This window comes from Cololabis saira, chromosome 1, assembly GCF_033807715.1.
Source record: "Cololabis saira isolate AMF1-May2022 chromosome 1, fColSai1.1, whole genome shotgun sequence".
In the NCBI taxonomy this organism is placed as follows: Eukaryota; Metazoa; Chordata; class Actinopteri; order Beloniformes; family Belonidae; genus Cololabis; species Cololabis saira.
Genome location: NC_084587.1, coordinates 9,046,783 through 9,054,381, shown reverse-complemented (window position 1 = coordinate 9,054,381; position 7,599 = coordinate 9,046,783). Strand labels below are relative to the sequence as shown.

Genomic DNA, 7,599 nt, shown 5'->3' with positions numbered 1-7,599 from the left:
ATATGGAGAAAATAATGATTAACAGTTTGGATCCATATGAAATCCCTACTAAAGAGTGGAGCTGCGACGAGGACTTACTGTCGCAGTTCTGCACAACCGACGTCTTCGGCTACCTTGTTTGCGAATGTTTGGCAGCTGCTTTGGTAAATGTTTGACTTGCCATGTGTTTCAATAAATTAGTATAATAGTACAACATACAGTACATGTTTTGTATTACTCTTACTTTTTTCTTTTCTTTTTTTTCACCGCTATATTATATGCTTGATCTGGTCTGGCGTTCGTACAAATCCTGCTTCGCCCAACTTTTCGCTCACCTTTTTGTAAATCTCACTATCCCGGTACTTTCTAACGTCTACACATGACAAAATGTTCATATCTTTCATCACATTTATGAAGTGATTAGTCTCCTCCTCACTCCAAAAGTGTGGCGTGGTCTTGCGTTTCGTCATGTTTATAAGAACTTCCTGGACTCAAAAGACCAAGATTCCTTACGAAAAGAACATGCGCAGAAAACAAATTCATCGGATATCCCGTTAGGCGTTTACATGACCAAATATTCGGGTTAGAAAAGAATTAACCCAGGGGTCATATTCGGGTTTTTAAATATGAGCAAATACCGGTTATTCAAAGGGGTTATTGGTGTTTACATGGCCGTGCGCAACCGGGTTATTGCTAATATTCCAGTTAGAAAAGGGTTATTGACTGCATGTAAATGTAGTCTGTGTGTCCAGAGTTTAATCTGTGATTCTGTCCCACATACACTCAGAGCTGTACCTGCAGGCTGCTCTTACTGCCCGACTCCTTCTGATGGACATTTTATTGCTTGCATTTAGTTTGACATTTGCACACTTCCCTTTTTTCCAGCCCACAGTCAAGCGCATGAGCTTTAATTAAATGTTCCAGCGTAGGAAAAGTCTGTAGCAAAGAAATGCAACAAAACTTTCAACATGGATTCATAAGGGCACCGTGATCCTCGGTGCCACGGCTTTAATTACTGTAATCATTTCCTTTTCACAGGCGACGCCAGCGCAGCCGTTTTTTAAGTGCGTGTGACTGAAAGCCCTCCGTTCTCAGAGCACTTCAGTCTGAGCTGGATGGCCGAGTGTTAATCACGCCGGGGGTCATCGTTTTCACTTGAGGCCGTTTGAACCACGTTTAATCATCTTTAGTGGCCCGGATCTAATCCGGGAGTCCGGCCAAGATAAAGGATGTGTTTATGCTCAGTAATGCTACAGTAACTCAGCAGCAACTGCAAAGTGCAAGCAAACACGGGAAGCTGAGTCCTCGGCACTCGCAAACACTGGCAGCGGATTTGATGCACGGCTCCGTGTTTGCTAAGAAGGTGGGCCAGCTTTCCTGCCGGCTCAGCGTGAGATTAGCTCTCTGATTCTGTAAAACACGTCTCTGATCTCTTCAAAAGCTGGTTTCGGGATGACAAACTGCACCTCGGAACGGAAATTTGCATCGCATCAAAGCCGACGACACGTCTGGGCTGATGGGAAACACGGGATACGCAGATCCCAAACAAAAACCTGCATCCAGATTGGATCAATATCACAGCACATCCGAGTTTACCTCGGTTAGAGCTGTCACACAGAGCTGTGCACGACTTCATGAACCTGCATGATGAGTAATTCCCTAAACTTTTACAATTTAACATCTCAAACATCAGCTGGAAAGAAAGTGTATTTGTTCAGGTGTCATAAATATGGAGGTACTGATTTAATAAAGTTTCTTTTTGTCCATGCCTTTACAATTTATCACAGTCACAAGATGGTGTGGTCACAGAACGCATCTTAAAGGACAATTAAGTAATAAAACATCAACACACCCGTCAAACCACACACAACACTTCGCCAGATACTGGTTCATCCACAGGACAAAATACACTCAGAAAACAAATGTAACACCATTTATGAAATACCATCCCAGTCATGCAATAAAACGTACATCTGGGAGACAGGGAGGAGCTTTATTACAAGGAAGAAAGAACATAAAACACAACATGTGCAATCTGTCTACCTCATAAACATCCTACCTGCTTTTTTGGCACTGTTTTTCTTTTCTTTCCCGTACTGCACTACTTTTTTCTTTTTCATTCTAATGTATATACTGTTTATATTTTGTAATTATATATTTTTTACTTTTTTTACCCTTTCCCTGCATGTGTGTGTTGAGTGTACTACTGCTGCACAGAGTGAATTTCCCCATTGAGGGAGGTATAAAGGACATTCTTATCTCTTATCTTATCTTAAAAAGGAGTGCGAGAAGGAGACAACAAGGGCAATAAAAGGGGGTGGGGGGTGGTAGTCTAGTGGCTACAGAGGTGGGCTTGGGTTTGCAGAGGGTTCTGATGGGACTCTGATGAAGGCGGAAGGAATCGCTGAAACATGTCAGGTAATTAAAAAACCTAAATATTCTTGCCTGACGAAAAGAATCAGGACGTTATGCAGGAATTGATAATTAATAAAAACTTGTATTTGGTTGTAAGTGTGTGTCTGGTCTTAAACACCAAACTGAGGCAGGTGGCGCGCTTCTTATAAACAGGTATATGGAAGAGGAAATGGGTTAACGAGGAGTGTGAGAAACAAATAAAATAGGGAAAAATTGTATATTATACTTGCTTAAGATATGTTTAGATATTTATGTGGATATTTATGTAGTATTAAATTATATGTTGAGAGGGATAGTTAATTATGTAATATATATTTCTTTTATATTTTATTTATTAGGTATGTAGCATATATATATTTATAGGGATATTTATGTAGTTTATATAGTGTATATTTATATAGATTTTTATAATATTTGTATTGTCTATATATTGATATAATTATGTAATATTTATATTTTCTATATACTTATATGGATAATTATTTAGTAATAGGCATGTTTATGTTGTATTTATATAGACTATATTTATATGGATATTGTGTATATAATATTAACAATAATGTAAATTATAGTTATAAACCCGTAGGAACCAGGAAAAAGTGTATACTTCTTCCTACTCCTTTTTCGAACATATGTGAATATGAAGATGTTACTGTTTATTTTTTTAATTTTATTTATATTTTTTTATATACATGTTTGAAATAAAAATTCATTCATTCATTCATTCATTCATTCATTCATTCATTCATTCATTCATTCTGCAGGGGCCGCCACGTAAAGGGTGAGGCTTCCCGTGGACTAAAGGTGCATGTTTAAATAAAACAGTCCCAAGGTTGCCTCTCTGCCCCAGACAACCACATCGTCTCTGTAACTGGAGAAGGACCCGTCCAGGAAACACATGATGGAGACGTCGGCATGCCTGCACCAGGCGCGTAGCCAGTAATGGGCCTACACACATTACTGCCGCTAGAGGAGGTTAGCCCTGCCGCTAGAGGAGGTTAGCCCTGCCGCTAGAGGAGGTTAGCTCTGCCGCTAGAGGAGGTTAGCCCTGCCGCTAGAGGAGGTTAGCCCTGCCGCTAGAGGAGGTTAGCCCTGCTGCTAGAGGAGGTTAGCCCCGCCGCTAGAGGAGGTTAGCTCTGCCGCTAGAGGAGGTTAGCCCTGCCGCTAGAGGAGGTTAGCCCTGCTGCTAGAGGAGGTTAGTCCTGCCGCTGGCTCGTCGGCACCAGCGCTCTACTCCGGTCAACCTGCGCTACCCCTGCATTTATCCGCAATTGATGAACCACCTTCACAGCCAAGTGTGGGTGTATTTAGGCTACAATAGTGGCAAATAGGCTACTGGCCTATATAGCCAGGTTTTCATGCTCTGTTGGTTGAGTATGTTGTGTTTAATTGTCATAATGCATTTGTAATGCAGATTACAAAGTAAAATTGACACTGCCTTTAATCTGTCTGTTTGTCATGTTTTCTGCTTAAAAGTTTTTATAAGTCCGCTTGTTCTGGGACAAAATGGCCCACCCATTTTTGTCCTGGCCCACCCAAAAAAATATTGCTGCCTACACCACTGGCCTGCACAGGATCAACAGCAAGTTTATACTACGCTATGCATTGTGGGAGCGGACTCGCAGCGGGGGCAGCGACGAGTCAGAGATGCCTGAATCAACAGTTTTTGTCATGCATATTTTGTACACATACAAAGTTGAATTTGCCTCGTCTGCAGAAACGCCGTCCCCTCTTTCATTGACATTTTCAGGTTTCGTAATTTTGACTAAAGGACTAAAACTAAACTTCAGTTCACACTATTTTGGTATTTAATAAAAGTTCTCGCTCCAAACCTTTCAGCAGTGGGCGTTGGTTTGTTTTGACTGGGAAATGTTCCTTTAACTCTCCGTTCCCGCCGGCTGCAGCAGGCGGCTGCGCGACAGTCAGCATTATTCAGCAGCGTCCTCCTGCAGCCTGAAGCGTTCTGTAGATTACAGTGAAACTGGTGTGTAATGAGGCCGCAGATGGCGAAGCACAATGCTTCCTGATGTCTCCGTGCGCTTGCAGTCATGTAATCATGATGGTCATTTCTGCAACACTGATGCCTTTTGTGCATCGTCGTGACAGCAGGCCACTCTGAGGCGGGCAGTTCTTTCAAACCTTTTAAATGCAACGACCTTTGAAATCAGCGAATGAACTCGCTATCGATTGATCTGACAGGATTTGGGGATTTTTTTAAATACAAATCCTTAAAAACATGTTGAATCTGACATACAGTGGCTTCTGATCGATGTGCAGTACTTTATGAATAAAAATCACCACGCTACGCATCAAGTAATCACCAGAATTCATCAGAGCTGGAAATGGCAAGAAACTCAAGGAACTTCTGCCTGGTGGTGCTGTTGAAGACTTAACTAACTTAACAACAACTTAACTACTGTAGAGGGTTTTTTTTCAGCTACTGGATGCCCTAAATTTCCTCCGGGATTAATAAAGTATCCATCTATCTATCCATCTATTTATTGTGACAACCCCTCCCCTGATGTTGGTGGCACTGTGGTTGTTACTAACTTTTTATTTTCCTGTTCCACAGCTGAGGAAAATAAGCCACGCCTGATTTCACTCCCCCTGTTTACTCTCCCTAATGGCCTGGGCTATAAAAGAGGTCAGAGAAGGCAGTTCTCTCTCTCTCTTCTCCCAGGCAACGGGATGTTGGTTTGGTTGTTTTGGGTTCAGTTAGAGTTATTTTACTTTACATATTCCAACACTCCATCACCCCCATACACTCACTACATGACTGACATTACTGATGAACATATTTCCCTTTACTTTTGCATATAATTTAGTTGGGTTCAATAAATTGTGTTTCTTTAATCCATCAATATCTGTGTGGTCTCCTTAATTTTGTATGGATGCTGAATGGTGTCCATGACACTATCTTAAGGTGTTTTAGACTATATCCCGCTGTTAACACTGGAACACGTGTTTACAGGCGTTGGGTAATGTAAACGCACCCCGGGGCTGAAGGCTAGTTATCCACGTAGCATCACGTAACCTGTGTGGGTGTGTAGAATGACGTATTGTCCCCACATCAGCAAGATTTATACGCTGTCAGGCTGGTGTAGTTTTCAAAATGAGGATGGATGAACATCAGGATGAGCGAAGTCCCGGTTTGTCATTTTTGCATCCACTTGTTCAAATAATGAATGAAAAAAATGTATTGGTCACCACCAAGCATGTACACTTAGGTCACGACCAAAGGGGCAGGGCTGAAGCCTCGGCTTATGAATGCCCCCCCATAAATATAAATAAATACAACAAATGAATAATAGCTAACAACAACAAAAAACATATGCATATTTACATGCATACTTAACTACTTACGTACTAACATACGTACCTATACATATATCCATACATGTACATACATATATACAAGCACATTACATATCCACATACATATGTGCACTACACATGCATACACTTACATACATGCATATATCTGCACACACATGTTAAAAAAAAAAAGGATTATTTAAATTTATAAAAATGATACTCAATATACCCATCCTTTTGTTTCCTTTCTTTATGCCATCATTCCATTACCCGGGAACAAGTCTGTACTTATCCATCATCATGTGTTTATACCTTTTTTTTAAATTCAACACATTTTTGCTATATTTTAATTCTTCTGGTAATGCGTTCCATAACCTCACGCCACAGACAGAAATGCACCTACTTTTCAAAGCTGTATTCCAGATCGGTTGTTTCCAATTGAATTGGTCTCTGAGGGCATAACCGCCCTCTCTCTCTCTGAACATGGTTTGTATGTTGGGAGGAAGTAGATTTTTTCTGGCTTTAAACATAAACAAAGCTGTTTTCTGATCTACCAGGTCCATGAATTTGAGTGCTTTTGACTTGATGAATAATAAATTGGTGTGATCATAAAAACCAACATTATTCACCATTCGTATTGCTCTTTTTTGTATTGTGCAAACTGTCTGTAGTGTGGTCTTGCAAGCATTACCCCAGATTTCAACACAGTAAGTCAAGTAAGGTAAAATAAGCGTGCAGTATAGGGTATTCATAGATCTAAAGTTAAAAAAATGTCTGACTTTGAATAATACTCCAATTTTTAATCTTACCTGGCTTACCTGTGGTTTCCAACTAAATGTATGGTTTATTATTATCCCCAAGAAAGTGTTCTCATATACTCTTTCTAAATCAACTTTTTCTATTGTTAAACCTACCTGAGTTGTTAAATGTGTTTTACGGTTTCCAAAAATCATAAATTTGGTTTTGTTTAAATTCAAAGATAATTTGTTGACATCACACCACATTTTCAGTTTGCCTAGTTCAACTGTCACCTTCTCCATTAACCTCTGTAAACAATCATCTGAACAGAAGACACTTGTATCATCTGCAAAAATTACAAATTTCAAAATGTTTGACACTTTACAGACGTCATTTATGTACATAATAAATGGATAATGGACCATCCTCTTTGTGATTCCGGTTTATATTGTATGAAAAGTGCTGTATAAATAAAGTTTGATTTGAATTGATTCATTTCCAGGAACTCTGTAGTTTATAATAACACATCATGAACTCTGAAACAGCCCTGCGTTAATGCAAGCATGCACGTCCTGTCTTTAGTCTGTGGGCGTGGTTATGTCCACAACTTGGTGCACTTTGACCTTCCGTGCATCTGTGAGGATGAACCTTATTTCCTCCAGATTTTGTCCAAAGGTTTGCATAACCCCCACCCTACCCAAAAAAATTAACACCAAACCCTCTGAAAAGAAAGAAAGAAGGCAGGAAATGCTGGGTGAGTGTGTTAATGCGGCGTGTGGTGTAAGAGCTCTTAGTGGTCAACAAAAGGATGCGAGCTGAACATGAGTCCATTAGTGATGCAGAGAAAGACTCTCCATCACATCTGAGGCAGAGATGTGAATCTTAAAAAAAAACTAAAAAAAAACCTATAAGATTTTTCCTTTTAAATCACAAGAGCAACACTAAGTACTCCCCTCATTGTGTTACTACTTACTACTGTATAGAAACACAATGCCAAAAGGGACAGACAACAGTGGTCTAGAGAAGCAGTTGCTGTTGCACGTCCATCTGGAAAAGCTTTTCAACCTTCTATGGCGAGAAAGATTCACAAATGGTAAGAAGTCGTGACTGTCAGCCGAGCAAATTCAAACCCCAAAGACAGATTGCGCAGTT

At 40.2% G+C, this 7,599-nt stretch overlaps 1 long non-coding RNA gene across 1 annotated transcript; it reads left to right on the top strand.

Annotated features, from left to right (window-relative positions):
- The first annotated feature begins 2,347 nt into the window (after positions 1–2,347).
- Positions 2,348–5,251, top strand: LOC133450671 (uncharacterized). Its single transcript, XR_009783120.1, has 2 exons — positions 2,348–2,397; positions 3,159–5,251. It is a non-coding gene; the product is annotated as an uncharacterized LOC133450671 (long non-coding RNA).
- The last annotated feature ends 2,348 nt before the right edge of the window (positions 5,252–7,599 follow it).